Source organism: Acomys russatus, chromosome 22 (assembly GCF_903995435.1).
Source record: "Acomys russatus chromosome 22, mAcoRus1.1, whole genome shotgun sequence".
NCBI lineage: Eukaryota > Metazoa > Chordata > Mammalia > Rodentia > Muridae > Acomys > Acomys russatus.
This window is the reverse complement of record NC_067158.1, coordinates 52491466-52507525: the sequence shown is the minus strand read 5'-3', so window position 1 is coordinate 52507525 and position 16060 is coordinate 52491466. Positions and strand designations below refer to the sequence as shown.

The 16060-nt window shown below is 47.9% G+C and overlaps 1 protein-coding gene across 1 annotated transcript in view; it reads right to left on the bottom strand.

Moving 5' to 3' along the window:
- The window catches only part of Tbc1d1 (TBC1 domain family member 1), a 195835-nt gene extending 192625 nt beyond the window's left edge, over window positions 1–3210 (bottom strand). Inside the window, exon 1 of the mRNA XM_051165263.1 lies at window positions 3084–3210. The gene's annotated coding sequence lies outside the window, so the exon portion shown is untranslated. The remainder of the gene's footprint in view (window positions 1–3083) is intronic.
- Between the last annotated feature and the right edge of the window lie 12850 nt (window positions 3211–16060).

The window sequence follows — 16060 nt, the reverse complement described above, 5'->3', positions numbered from 1 at the left end:
TGTAGTGGGAATTGAACCCAGGACCTTCTCCAACACTGAGCTATATCTCCAGGACCCTTTTCATTTTCATTTTAAGGCAGAATATTGCTTAATTAACTAGGCTGGCTTCCAATTCTCATCCTCCTGCCTTGGCTTCTATAGTATTTGGAATTACAGGCATTTGCCACTCTGTTAAGAAATGAATAATGAGCAGGGCGTGGTGGCACACGTCTTTAATCCCAGCACTCAGGAGGCAGAGGCAGGCGGATTGCTGTGAGTTCGAGGCCACTCTGATCTACAAAGTGAGTCCAGGACAGCCAAGGCTACATAGAGAAAGCCTGTCTCGAAAAACAAAACAAGACAAAAAGAAAAAAAGAAAAAAGAAAAAAAAAAAAAAAAGGAATATAGGCTTGAGGGAGCTAGAGAGATGGCTCAGAGGTTAAGAGCACTGGCCACTCTTCCAGAGGATCTGAGTTCAATAGATGGCTCACAACCATCTATAATACGATCTGATGCCCTCTACTAACTTTCCAGAGTACATGCAGACAGGCGTTCATATAAATAAATAAAGATTTAAAAGAAAAAAGAAAGAAATATAGGGCTGAAAGGGAAGAAAGGGGCACAGAGACAGCAAAGTAGCTCTCATAGGAGCAGCTCTGAAGACAGACCCACTTCATTGCTCATAGGATGCGAATCCCACACACCCTGGTTTCTGGAGCCTTTCGGTCATTTTAATGAACAGATTATGCTTCTCCAAGTTCAATGTCCAAGAACAGAACGGGGCTGACATAGCTGGGAGACCGACCAAGCACTGGGATTACCTCAGTCATTAAACCTGAGAAGGGCAAGTAAAGCAGACACAGAAAGGGCAAGGCAAAGTAACATGGACACACACACACACACACACACACACACACACACACATGCACGCTGGTCCCCACATGAGCATATACATGTTTTAAGTTTTCTTGAGAATATAGAAACTCTGGGCACTGGGACCTATGGAGAAAGGCTGTGGTGGGGTGCTTCTGGAAGCTACCATAATTTGCTGTGATAAAGGAGAAGCAATTTAAAAACAGTATTCCCCAAGCACCTTTGTTGTCTTTGTAGCCCCTTACTCAATCAAATAGCTGTTGGGGGAGGGGCAGCGGGTAGCCTCCTCTAGGGGCCCATCCTAGGAAATAAGGGGCTACAAAGTAGCTCCCTCCAACACTTGGTGGCTCTGGATGATGGCCAAGGCCTTCTTGGTCCAGGCTGTCATCTGGGAAAGTAGGATCAGAGATTACCAAAGGGTAGATAGTGAAGGGAAGGGGGCTAAGCAAGTGTTCCTCCAGCCTCTCAGCTCCAAATGTCTTCAAACACTGTGACAAAGTAGATGTTACAAAGTATACGTTAGAAGGGTTGTCAAGGAACTCTTGTGCTCTAAGAGTGGGACAGACCAGGGTACACTGTGGCAGGGAGGCCACTGCAAAACTCTCCCGCGGTATTAATAAGTCACAACTACACCAATGCTTTTTATCCTTTTTTTCTGCTAGTTTGTAAATGACTGAACAAATCCACGCACAAAAGTATCATCCCTTATAATGGTCCCCTGCTGATTTTAGGCTGTCCGTTGCATTATAATTGGTCCCTTTATTGTCTCTTGGGCATCGGTTAATACGTGCAGCATTTTATGGGACACTTCCTAACTCACTGCTGCACCTGCCATCCAACAGTTCATGGCACATGAATGGTTGCTTACAGAAAAACCAGAGTGCTGGTCCCTATAACTTGGTAGGTATAAACACATTTAAAAAAAAAAAGGCATATTGGAGGCCCAGCATCCCAGTTTCTAACTGTTGTAACACCTGCTCACACACTTTTCCATGAACCTCCTAATTCCTAAACAAAGTCCTCAAGGTTCCCAGAAAGGAACTGGTTCTGCGCAAGTGCAAGCAGAGTCCTCAGAATGCTAAGAGTTAAACAAACAAACAAACAAACAAACACAAAACAAAAACCAAGCCAAGGGCAGCACAGAACACCAGTAGTCAGTGAGACTGAAAAGTGGCTGCAAGGTGCATTCCTACCTCTGGGTACAGGTCTCCTTCCTTCTCCCACCCCACCCCTTCCACCTTGAGCAGGCTCCACAAACAATAAAGCTCAAGTGTGGCCATTCTCCCACTCTCAGAAATCCCACTTCGCGTCCCTTTTTTATCAGCGTAGGTGTAATGCAAAAAAGTCTAGAAGTTCGGACTTGTACAGAGAGCTGAGTTTCTTGGGTGTGACCCATTTAAATCATGTCGTTCAAAAAGTCCCTTTCAATGTTTTATTCTACTAATGCAAGGACTCTTCCAGTCACCTAAGAGGAAGACTAAGAGATGTGTGAAGTGATGCCTGCCCATCCATACCGGGCCACCGGAGAAGATGGAACTGTTTGCTGGGAGGAACAATCATCACTTTCAATTTCTTTTCCTTTTTAAGCAACTTCCGGAGAACAAGCCATTTAAAATAAAATCACAACCGGGAACACCGCACCTAGGTGGATTTCAAACAAAACGACCCATCTTTTAGAAAAGGGGAAAAGCGCAACCTGTGAAGTTGGAGGGAGTCACGTAGCAATCCGGAAGCTGCTAGAAAACAATTAAGCCGGGTTTCAAAATGACCAGGACAGGATGTGCCCATAGAAAGAAATGTTGTGTGCACCCAGACGCTGCCAAAGTTGCCACTGCTAAGTACCCTGAACTTTTCAAAGGGTCGCCTGGGGTCACTCTGACCCCTCTCCTCCCAAGCTGGCTGCCTTACAAGCACTTTCGCCCTGGTGATATTTGGCGGGAGGGAGGGGGGAGGCGGGAGATGCGAGGAAGAAGAGCAGGGGAGAAGCCTGCCTAAGCACCCTAGTCTCAGAGCAGAAAGCATCAAGGTTTCAGTTCCCTCCAAGTAGGGGACAACAAGGTGGCACTGAAATCCTTCCTCCTCCCCCTCCCCCCAACAGCGCACCCTTACAGACTCCGCAGCAACGCCCTTGGGTGGTGGGACCGCGCCTTCTCCGCAACAGGGGAGCTCAGGAGCTTGCTGGAGGTGGAGGGCTGCACGGTCCCCTACGGACCCAAGGTGGTGGAACCTACCAGTGAGGTGGCGCGTTCAGAGCTCAGGGCTGAGGCAGGGAGCGCAGGTGCTCCCGGGCACCCTGAAGATGGCCTGGGCGGGCGGGGCGTCCATGGTCCTCAGCGGGCTACGCTCTTGCCGCTCCAAACTGCTTGGGTGGGGACCGTTCGACAGTCTCCGCTTCTTTTGGCGGATGAAGAAAACGGCAGGTCCCGAGGCGGCTTGCAGCAACAGGCGCCGCGAATGTGGCCGCCCGGGGCGACGGCAGCCGAGGAGGAGGAGGAGGTGTCTGCGCGCGGCTCGCGTTTCCTCCTCCCCAGCTTGGCGAGCATGGAGGAGGTAGGGGCGGGGGCGGGGGACAGCAGCCGGGATCTCCTAGTGGGTCCTTCAGGAGCCAAGAACAGGGTTCGATGTCTTCCCTTCCCTTCCGCACCGCAAGACTCTGGCCGGGTGGATCAAGCCAGACTGGCGAGTCACAGGCAAGCAACAGCTGCTGCAGTGCGGGTCCTCCGCGGCCTCCCTCCCCTTGCTCCCCAGCAGTTCATCCTCAACCCGCCCAGGGGCCACCAGGCGCCACCCCACGAGAGCTCCAGGAAGGTGCACAGATCGCCGCCCCATCCAGCCTCAGCGCGAAGTCCTGGCCCAGAGTATTCCCCGCGTGCTCACAAGTGATTATGGCCCTTACGGCGGGATGTGTGGTCACACACGGTGTTCTTGATGGCCTATTTATAGCAGATTGCTTTGCCCGCGGCGGCTTTGGCCTGAGAGGCTCTCAGCAGGTGGTAAGGAAGCCCGCGCTCCGCAGGAACCCAGCTTCTCTGCCTGCACTCCTTCAAAACGCACGGGAGATCGCTGCGCAGCACACACGCAGGCCACCCAGCCACCAGCCCTCCCCGCATCATCCTTCTTGCACTGGGGTCGAGTGACAGGAAGGAGGAAACCCGGCACCAAAGCAGGACCGGACGCTGGCACTCTACGCAGGAAAATCAGGGACTCTGGAAAACACCCGGGCTGAAGCGCCCTCCTCGGATTAAACACCACCAAACCCAGCTCGGCCCAGGTGCGGGGAGTGAGTGACGCACAGCCCAGAAGGCGCGCTTTTTCCCTCCCTGAGAGCGGAGGACGTACGCACGCGCGCCTGTGTACACGCCAGAGAGGCACAGAAAGCTCTCAAAGCACCATCCCCGCAGGTTAAAGAGGCAGTTTCACTCAGTAGAGCAGAAGGGATCCAAGAAAAGTGAGCAGTGCAGTGGGAACTATCGGCTTTAATTGTAGCTAGAACACTCTATAGCTGTCTTGTGGGATTCACTCACTCTTTATTACAGGATAGTTTGTCTGTGTGGTTTCAGATCTGAAAAACAAACAAACAAACAAACAAGGAATAGATACAGCCACGGATAGTCTAATGAACAGAATAGTTGATCGGTTTAGGGAAATCGCTCTGCAGAATAGAATCAGTTTATCCAGCTAAACAATATTATCATCGGGATCATAGCGTCACTGTTTCCTGTATTTAACTTCACCCCGTTGGTGTTCAGTTATCCTTTACTCTCTTCTGTGGCCTATACGGACCATGGCTACCTCCATCCAGAAGGTCATCATAGCAAGACAGGCGACGGGCTAGCTATTTCGGGAGCATCACAGCCACGCTTCCTGTGTGTCTGTCCGAGAGATGATGTTTGGACCTATTGCTTAACAACCCTGCCTGGCAGTCCCCACCATAGAAGAAAGGACAGAAGATTCCTGGATCATACTTACAGAGCAGGGCCAGAAGCACCTCAGTCTACCACTTCCTTCCTTTTCTTTTCTCACCCCTCCACTCCCTCCGAAAAGTCTAGTCTAGGGCGCAGGAGGCTTAGCAGGCACGTAGAGAGAGACCAGGTAGCAAAGGAGGCAGCTGTTGAGTATAGAAGTAGCAGGGTAAGTCCTGCAGGCTCCAGCTGGTGCTGGGAGGGGCTCCAGCCAGTAGCTCAGCTCCTCCTAAGCTCTGCAAGTGCCACCTCACAGATGTGTAACTTAGGGACAAGTGACCCGATTTGGGTTGGGGAAGGTGGTGGCCTTAGGCCAAGCAGCTATTTCTGTATCACTTTTCTAGTTCTCAGGAACATTTAGTGTCCAGAAAAGATAATGGGAATTTTGTTGTTGTTGCTTTTGTTTTTTCCAGACAGGGTTTTTCTATGAAGCCCTGCCTGTCCTGGACTTTCTTTGTAAGACCAGGCTGGCCTCGAACTCACAGAAATCTGCTTGCCTCTACCTCTGTCTCCTGAGTTCTGGTTGGTAATGGGAAATTTTATAGGACCTTATAAAGCAGAATCCATCTATAGCACAACACACAATAACGAATTCCAAACTTTGTTGTAATTGTTTGACCATTAACTGACTTATTCTAGACATGGGGTTATAGCCTGCCTGTTTCAGCTCTGGAGGAACTAGTAAAGACTCCAGAGGAAAGCTACATGTAGGGTTTGCAGGACAAAGAGTGTCAAGCAGAAAAATAAATCTGTGGTCACACTGTGAGTAGTGACAGCCATGCACTGGGCACCCACCTACAAGTGTTCTTTCTGTAGGAAGGAGTGTGGCTCCTCCCTCTGAGAGAATGGGCACAGGACTCCAGCAGAGGCCCTAACACTGTCTCTAAGGGGCTGAGCCTGTAGTGTGGCAGCAGAGTTCCCTCTGGGCCATGGGATGACACTGAACTGGGGGACTTTAAGCCATCATTAACACTTCTGTGCTTCTGCCTCTCAGAGAGTGAGAGGTGTGCAGATCTTCGACACAGGGGCTCCTGCATGGGCTGTCTTGGTGGCTTGATGGTAAAACCACCACCTGTAGGGCACACCTTTAATCCCAGCACTCAGGAGGCATGGGCAGGCAGATCACTGTGAGTTCAAGGCCAGCCAAGGCTACACAGAGAGACCCTGTCTTGAAAAAAACAAAAACAAACAAAACCCTCCACCTGTTTCAGCCATGGATGCTGCTTTGTTTTTGGACAATCTCTGCCCTGGCCTCCTTGTCCCCAGAGCCCCCTACAATTCTTGAGTACAGCATTCTTTCCGGGCTCCCTCTGGAGAGTCACCCTGGCCTCCTGGTCACCAGAGCCCCCTACAATCCTTGAGTACAGCATTCTTTTCCTGGCTCCCTCTGGAGAGTCACTCCTAGGCTTCAAATTCAGTCATTTGCCTATCATTATTTATTGGCGAGCACCGGCAATGTTAATACCAGCTCTAAGAGAGCTGCAAGCGCCAGAAAGCAAACCTAGCCATTCCATCAGGAAAGCACAGAGAAGAAAGCAAAGGCCACTTGGTTTTTCAAATGTTAAAGAAGCCACTTACAAATCTAGTATTAAAAGTCTTTGGTTAGCAGGGGCATAGTGGTGCATGTCTTTAATCCCAGCATTCGGGAGGCAGAGGCAGGTGGATTGCTGTGAGTTCAAGGCTAGCCTGGTCTACAAAGTGGGTCCAGGACAGCCAGGACTACACAGAGAAACCCTGTCTCAAAAACTATACAACAACAAAAAAGTCTTTGGTTAAGGCTGGGTGTGCCTTTAATCCCAGTACTGTGAAGGCAGAGGCGGGCAGATCTCTGTGAGTTCAAGGCCAGCCTGGTCTACAGATCAAGTCCAGGACAGCCAGAGCTTTTTACACAGAGAAAGCCGGGGGAGGAGGTAGGGGAGTCTTTGGTTAATGTACCTTTAAATGATGAGAGGTTCAGCAGAGGCTTGCCTAACTGCATGAAGGTCAGGGTTTGATGCCCACATAAACCAAGGGTGGCTGTGCAGCCTGTACCCTGGCGCTGTGGAGGGAGAGGCAGGAAGGCTAGCAGTCTGAGGAAGCCTGGGCTATATGAGACTCTGTCTCCAAAAATATAATATCTAAAACAAAATACAATTGGAAGATTTCTCGCCCCCCGCCCTCCTTTTTTTGTATGATTGTTTTGGTTTGGTTGAGACAGGGTTTCTCTATGTAGTCTTGACTGTCCTGGACTCACTTTGTAGACAAGGCTGGCCGGGAACTCACAGAGATCTGCCTGCCTCTGCCTCCCAAGCACTGGGATTAAAGGTGCGTGCCTCCACCATCTGTCAGTTTTTTCCCTTGTGAGACAGGCTTTTACTATGGAATCAAAACTGTCCTGAAGCTTGAAATCCTCTGGCCTAAGCCTCCCGAGTGCTGGAATTACAGATGTACCCCAAACCTGACTATACTAAATCTACAGTCTAGGTCTTTAAATGTTCACATTCCCTAGGAAGTCAACCCTAGTGTTTTTGCCACAATACATTTTTACTTAGTTCCAAAATGTGCATGTTAAGGTAAGAGGTTTGTTTTTTGTTTTTGTTTTTGTTGTTGTTTGGTTTTTTGTTGTTGTTGTTTGGTTTTGTTTTTTCAAGACAGGGTTTCTCTGTGTAGCCTTGGCTGTCCTGGACTCGCTTTGTAGACCAGGCTGGCCTTGAACTCACAGTGATCCTCCTGCCTCTGCCTCCTGAGTGCTGGGATTAAAGGGATGCACCACTTGGCTAGGTAAAAGAGTTCTTAATCAGTGGTCCCTTTCCAAAACCGCTACCAGTGAGTCAAAAGCTAAGACGACAATGGATAGACTCCTAGGGTGACAAAGCGGCTCTCTAGGTCTTCGGGTTCTCACTGCCTGCTGGTGGCTTCCTGGACAGATAGGTGGACAGGCTCCTGAGCAAGTCCACGGTCAGTGGGAAAATGTTGGAGACTGGAAGGAGGCAGCCTCCCAGCTGCCTGAGGTGCCTCCCTGTCAATCCCAGCTTAAGCTTCGCTTCTGAAGAGAAAGCCAGGTTACATCCCAGACCTTTAGCTAGCTCCAAGAGCAGTTCCTCATGACAGGAAAACAGATTAAAGTCAGGAACAGAGCTGCAAACACTGACTTGCCTCCATACGAGGGCCTTGAATTTACTTTCCAAAAGGCCCAGGAATGACAAAATATAACATAAAGAGTTAAAATGAACAGTTAACCAAGGCAGATTTTGAGCTCCAGCAGCTCTGGTAAACAGACAGCTCCTGTGAGAAGAACTGGTGTTTGCTATGGAAGGGACCGCATAAATCTATGTGGAGTGAAAACAGACAGAGTGTGCGCTCAGGCCCCGGTGCAGGCGTCTGTGAAGTATCTGATCTCCTTTTAAGGACAAAGCAGATAAAACTCTGAGCGCTGGCCCCACTTCCCTTTTCAGCAGCCTCTCCTGCCTGTCGTGGCTCTACACAAGCTCCATGAAGCTTTCTGATGGTCTCCAGCCTTTATGTGGGATTCCAGCTTCTGATGTGAGCAGGTGATGTGTGTGGGCACGGAACACAACACGGGTAGCACACCACGCTTTGTTATGAAGTCTTTTCACACGTTCTCAGAGCTAAAGTGATTTCACCTAACGTGGGTAAGCCGAGTAACCTTCCCACCACACAGACTCCTCTTCATCTTACGCCCCGTGCACCATCCTGCTGCATCCTGGGAAATCTCAGTCGGACAGTGAGCTAACGGCTCCCTGCTTCTGTCCATGTCCTCACTCTCCATAATTATTCTCAACATGAGTGTTAAAGTACCCACTGGGTCATTTGAACCTGCCCATGGATGCTCAGACTTTCCAGAGTAGAAGTCAAAACACAGTTTAATAATGCCATAATAATTATTAACAATTAAATAAAATAATAGACAGCACTGTTATAATTGTTGAATGAAAAAAGAAATAAAAAAGAAAGGAAAGGAAGGACATGACTGCTCCTAGGTACGGTGGAGGGGAAAGTTTATCATAGTGATGTGGGAGAGCACAGCCAGAGGCAGGGACATCTGGGAGAGCCCAGAGGGGACATGACCTGACTGGAGCAGACCATGTAGGGAGAGGGGGAGAGAAAGGCACCAAGTGGAGCAGCCAGGAGGCAAAGGTACAAAAAAGGGGGTGAGTAACCAAAATGTCTAGATTACATAGGGAAGAGCCTCTGGGGAAAGGGCAGGGTGGAGGTGGGGTATGCCAGCCATACCTTAGAACAGGTAGGGACTGGGGGATTCTGGGAAAGCCTGGAGACCAGATCAAGTTTGATATGTTAAGTGGCCACCTCAGCCTTTTGTCCTGGGTTTGAAACTTAACAATTATTATATAACAATGACTCTTCCCCTTCCACTATCTCTCCAGTCCTTCATCACCTGATCCTGGGTCTCGGACTCTGCTCCGCAACACTGACGTTGCTGTCAAAGCTACAGGCGTACTCCTGCACTGCAGCCTTTCTTTTTGCCTACGGTGCCTGCCCTCAGATGTCTCTGTTGTTCCTACTTACTCCATTTCTTAAAGGCATCACATCTTCCCTCTCCAGAAGGCCTTTTGATTCAATTGTTATTTAATGGAACTATTGTTGTAGTCACAGACACACACACACACACACACACACACCACAAAGAAAGAGAAATACATAAACACATATAATTTAATATAATAAAAAGTAGTAATTTTTAAAATTATGATTCATGGTTTTAAGGAGTTTGCTGACTTCCTAGGACCTTGTACCTCATCAAGATTCCCAGCTGTGAGCCGGGCGTGGTGGCGCATGCCTTTAATCCCAGCACTCGGGAGGCAGAGGCAGGCGGATTGCTGTAGGTTCAAGGCCAGCCTGGACTACAAAGTGAGTCCAGGACAGTCAAGGCTACACAGAGAAACCCTGTCTCAAAGAACAACAACAAAAAAAAAAAAAAAAAAAAAAAAAAAAAAGATTCCCAGCTGTGCTGGGGGAGGGGCTATGGGCCCCAGGTGAGCTAAACTTTAACTATCAACACAGGGCCTAATTTCCAGAGATGGTAAAAAGTCACTAAGCCCTCTCCTGGAAGCAAGGTTTGGTGAAGGTTTGTTTGACAAAAAAATATGATTTCACAGACCTGCATTTAAAAAAAAGTTCTGTTAGAAACAAACAGTAAATGGTGGTGCACGCCTTTAATCCCAGCACTAGGGAGGCAGAGGCAGGTGGATCGTTGTAAGTTCCAGGCTAACCTGGTCTACAAAGTGAGTCCAGGATGCCAAGACTACACAGAGAAACCTTGTCTCGAAAAACCAAAAACCAAAACAAAACAGAAACAAACAATAACTAATCTTAGTGTCTGTCGCACAGAGGAAGACACAAAGAGAGCATGCATGGCTTGGTGAAAGGCAACTTTTATAGAAAGAAAGTGACAGACACAAAGAGGGTTGGCAAGTACACAGGGGCCAAAATGGCTCCCCATCTTTTTCCTCTGACCTAGCTGTGTCTCATCCCATTGGTGAGAGGTTGACTTCATAATCTGGTACAATTGACCAATCAGCACAGAGGGAGGGGACAGTAGGGGGCGTGGAGGGGATGTGAGTCCTTGAAGGGCTAACTACCTTTGATAGAAAAACAAAAAACAAAAAAACCTCACACCAAGAACATTGACCTGTTGAGAACTGTTCTATGTCAGGATTATAGTTTGTACAAATTCCCTAGTCCGTCTTGGGACATTATTGCTGTCATTTAATACTGTAAGAAGACCCCAGAGAAAGTTTCTCTTAGCCCACTCCCAGGGAAGCTCTTTCTCTAAGCAACTGGCTCTCTGCCAGGTACACTCAAGGTGGATTTAGGGCTGGTTGCTTGAGATTATGAGTCCAGGCTGCCTTAGACAGGTTTTCTATGGCTGTAGCCTGATCTTTTTTGTTTGTTTATTTGGTTTGGTTTGGTTTTTGGTTTTTGGAGACAGTTTCTCTGCGTAGCATTGGCTGTCCCTGATTCTTTTTGTAGACCAGGCTGGCCTCGAACTCACAGTGATCCACCTGCCTCTGTGCCGCCCTCCCCCCACCCCCCGCCCCCGAGTGCTGGGATTAAAGGTGTGCACCACCATGCCTGGCTGGCTGTAGTCTGATCTTGTGAAGGCATTTTCTCAGTTGAGGTTCTTCCTTTCAAATGACTCTATCTTGGGTTGCTTTGACAAAAACTAGCCAGGACATGGGTCATTTTGTGACCAGGGCGGTGGTTCAAGGCGACCCTTTCCAAGCCGTTGCCTGCTCACACTAGTTACCACCCATCCAAGACAGAAACATGGAACTAGGCTGTCCTGCAACACTGACATTGCTATCATGTCTTCCTCCTCCTCCACGGATATTAACAATGAACTGATTTTATAAAATCGTGGTAAAAATTGAGTTTTCTTCTATTTTATTTCTCACTGTCTTTACTTAAAAAAAGAAAACAACTTGTTAGCACTCCTTTGTTAATTCCAGCCATTGAGGAAATGTTATTGGCTCAGAAAATCCAAAGATGACTTGTTTCTACTGTTGCTTTATTCTACACCATTTAATAGGTTTTCTTCAGTCTTATGTCTTATTCAGATACGTGTGTGTGTGTTTTGAATATGTTTAGCATATTATCATTGATTATTTTTTAATTTTTAAATTATTTTTTATTTTTTGGTCATTTTAAAAAAGATTTATTTATTTTTATGTATACAGTGCTCTGTCTGCATGTACACCTGCACACCAGAAGAGGACATTAGATTACATTATAAATTACAGTATACATTACACTATATGGTTGCTGGGAATTGAACTTACTACCTCAGGAAGAGCGATTAGTGCACTTAACCTCTGAGCCATCTCTGCAGCCCTATCTTTGGTCATTTTTGAGAGGTGGCTGACGTAGATGAGGGAATGAATGAATAAGAAATAAATGCACCCGAGCATGGTGGCGCACGCCTTTAATCCCAGCACTCGGGAGGCAGAGGCCGGCAGTTTGCTGTGAGTTCAAGGCCAGCCTGGTCTACAAAGCAAGTCCAGGACAGCCAAGGCTACACAGAGAAACCCTGTCTCGAAACTGCCCCCCCCCCAAAAAGAGAAAGAAAGAACACACAAGCAGGAGGCAAAGGATGTCAACCTGTGTCGCATGGCCTCTCGCTCCACCAGGCACAAATGCTCATCTTGCCCTGTACATGCTGTCTGCTCTGTGCACAGGGCCCTGTAATTTATCTTTCTCATCTTCTTTATTCCTTTCAGTAGACTTCAGAGGTATGGATGAGGTGCCCCTCTCCTTAGAGAGTTAAGTGAGTTATGTAAGGCAGAAAAGTTACAGGGGAGAAGTTGTGGTTTTAACATAGTTATGAGACTACATTTGCCTCCCCCTCCACCCCCGCCCCTGAGACAGGGTTTCTCTGTGTAGTCTTGGCTGTCCTGGAGACTCACTTTGTAGACCAGGATGGCCTTGAATGTACAGAGATCTGCCTGCCTTTGCCTCCCAAGGGCTGGGATTACAGGCATGCGCCACCCCCACCTGGCTACATTTGCCTTTGAGTCTAATCTTTTCCTTCCGGCCTATTCCTGCCTTCTAAATTGCTGTGTTTTGACCATATGGAGTTGCTTTGCTTGGCCAATAAGAAATGCAGTGAGTCTGGTTATGGCACTGGCTTTCAAAGCAGTCTTCCATATTACAGGTAGCCTTGTCCACCTGGGTCCTGGCAGGGCCCTCCTGTTAGCATGCATGGAACCAGGGTTCCCTTGACCAGCACACACTGAAGAGGTGTGTTGCAGATGGCCTCACTTGGACGGCTTTGTCTATTGTGTAATAAATCTTATTGTGCAACAGCCTTGTGGTGGGAGCTTGTTTCATGACTCAGTGACTTCCCTCAGCTTTAAGCTGAGCTGGAGACACTCAGCCTTTCTGCTCATTCAGCTGTTACTAAATGTCCCTGGAGGGTGATGTTCTGTGTTCAGGGACCGTGGGTCGGCTTAGAGCAAAAGTGAAGAAGGAGCCGGCATTGACCGAGATCACCAGACTCACAGATCAGCTCCACCAAGGCCTCCTCAACCAGTGGAAACTGGCCGGCGAGCAATCTCCATAACCCTGTGCTGGCCGTCAAAGTGATGCGGAGAGTCAGGGGAGCATATTTAATCTACAGCACCCGAAACTTTTCTAATTCGTTTTTTTCCCTAAAGACCTGTTTGCAAAACATTTTACTTATCCCAGGCTGGTCGATCTCTCCCCACACTTTGAATTTGAATTGTCATAGGGCAACAGCAGCTGTTAGTAGCGGAACATTGGGTGAGGCACACACATTAAAATGTGGTGGGCACACACATTGACATTTGAAGTTCAGAAATTTTCTGATGTCATGAAATATTAGCCTTTAATTTTGGGGGGGGTTGTTGTTGTTGTGGTTTGGTTTTGCCTTTGTTTTTTTTTTCGAGACAGGATTTCTCTGTGTAGCCTTGGCTGTCCTGGACTCGAACTCACAGCCATCTCTGCCAGCCTCTGCCTCCTGAGTGCTGAGATTAAAGGAATGTGCCACCACACCCGCTTCTAGCCTTTAACTTTTGACATCCATATATGTGTAGATAGATAGATACATATGATACATACATACATACATACATACATACATACATACATACATAAATACATACTACAGGTTCTCACTATGTAGCCCTGGCTGGCCCATCACTATGTAGACGAGGCTTACCTCAAATTCACAGCAATTCCCCTGCCACTGGCTCCAGAGTGCTGGGACTAGTGGTGTGTGCCATCACACCTGGCCTAATTCTTGATGCCTGCTGTTTGTTTACTACTGTTCTGTTTTTTTGAGACAGTCTCAGTTTGTGATCCAGGCTGGCCTCGAATCCATGGTCTTCCCACCTCAGCCTCCCAGATGCTGGCATTAGAGAGGAAAGCCGCCGTGCTCCACGCTGTAATAAGAACAGCTACAAATTACTTTAAAATGCTTTGCTTTTCACTGCAGTTCACCAAATCCTTGGGTTCTATACCCAGATCTGTTGAAAAAGCCACTTCTGATACGAAAAACTACTTAAAGTCAGGGATAGAACTTAACAAATTGGTACTAAATTCTTCGTTAATGCTTCAAGATCACAAGTGGACGTTCTTGCAGAGCAAAAGGAAAGCAAGCCAAATGGCTCTAGCTGCTCGAAGCTATGTGACGAACAGATGGTAGCAACTGTGGCCCATGGCCTGCGGGAGCCTGGGGGGCAGAAAGGTGGGATCCCCTAGAGACAGGGATGTAAAGGGAGTGTGAGCCCCCAGGGAGAGGGAATCACAGCTGGCTGGAAACTTCCTGGGCTGCAGACACCAGAAGCTGAGGGCACACCGAGGGGACTGTGTCGTGCTGCTTTCTTTCTCACTGTCCCCCTGAGATTCTTTTTCTTTTTTCTTTTTCTTTCTTTCTTTCTTTTTTTTTTTTTTTTTGTTTGTTTTTTTATTTTGTTTTGTTTGTTTGCTTGCTTGCTTTGAGGCTTTGTTCGTTCATTCACTCGTTTGTTTCTTTGTTTAACAGAGTCCAGACTGTCCTGGACTTTGATTTGTAGACCAGGCTGGCCTCACAGAAATCTGCCTGCCTCTGCCTCCCAAGTGCTGGGACTAAAGGCGTGCACCACCACGCCCAGCCACGCCCCCTAAGAGTCTACTGATACTTTGCCACAGTCCCTCCCAGTTCTAACCTGTGTCTTCTCTTATCTCTTACTATGCAGAAACCCAGAGCACTGTCCACTCTCTGAAAAAGATATGGGGAAAATTTATTATTATTTATTATTTTTTTAATTAAATTTTTATTTTTAGTTTTTTCGAGACAGGGTTTCTCTATGTTATCTTGGCAGTCCTGGACTCGCTTTGTAGACCAGGCTGGCCTCGAACTCACAGCGATCCACCTGCCTCTGCCTCCCGAGTGCTGGGATTAAAGGTGTGCGCCACCACGCCTGGCGATATGGAGAAAAAAATTAATCGAACAAAACAAGAAGCCATGGCTGGAGAGATGGCTCAGTGGTTAAGAGCACTGACTGCTCTTCTAGAAGTCCTGAGTTCAATTCCCACCAACCACATGGTGGCACACAACCTTCTGTACTGTGATCTGGTGCCCTCTCCTGGCCTGTAGGTGTACATGCAGGCAGAGCACTGTATACATAATAATAAGTAAATAAATCTTTAAAACAAAATGAGAAGCCACTTCTCTCCCTATTCTAGATCAAGGAAGGTGATGGTCTGACTGAGAGAGACCCAGAGCTCGAGGGTGAAGTCCGGGCAGCTGGGATGATGGGGAGGACTTCACAGGAGTATGAAGCATGATTGTTGGTGCTGGGATCCAAAGCTTACAGAAAGGACCGAAAACTATGGGAGCGCTTCCACAGCTGAGGACCAGTCATTCCAGCACAACCAGGCAGCACTGAGAAGACTGTGGACTCAGGGACAGTAAGTATTTTAAGAATGGTAAGATAACAGCAAACCAAGCTTACACCTGGTATAAGGCTTCTGACCTCACCGCTCTCCTGGATGTTGTCTGGGACTCTCACAAACAAGACTGTCAACCTTGGCTTTCAGCGAAGGCATCCTAACCTGCCTAGCTCACTCTAGCTCACTCTAGCCATGTGAGCTAGAGTGCCCAACTAGCCCCGTCCACACAGCTCCGGAACTGTCCAATTTAAATTCCTAGGCAACTCCCAAAAGATAACGAAGCTTAACAATTACCAGAACTCCTCTGTGTGGCTGCCGTAGAGACAGTGAAGCCGAAGTGTCCTTGAGAAGTTGACACCCACACTTACAGCTTACCTGTGTCTCTCTTTCCCTCTCCCCTCTTGTTTTAATTAATCTTTGTCTTTAAGATCTACATTTAAGCCAGGCGTGGTGGCGCACGCCTGTAATCCCAGCACTTGGGAGCCAGAGGCAGGCAGATCGCTGTGAGTTTGAGGCCAGCCTGGTCTACAAAGCGAGTCCAGGACAGCTAAGGCTAACACAGAGAGGAGACCCTGTCTCGAAAAAAAAAAAAAAAAAACACAAATAAATAAGTAAATAAAGTTAACCTTAGGTCAAGAGGCGGCACAAGCAACCATTTGGCAAGGAGTGAACATAAGAAAACACGGGAAGAAGGGCTGGAGAGATGGCTCAGAGGTTAAGAACACTGTTCTTCCAAAGGTTCTGAGTTCAATTCCCAGCAACCACATGGTGGCTCACAACCATCTATAATGAGATCTGGTGCCCTCTTCTGGCCTGCAGGCACACATGTGAGC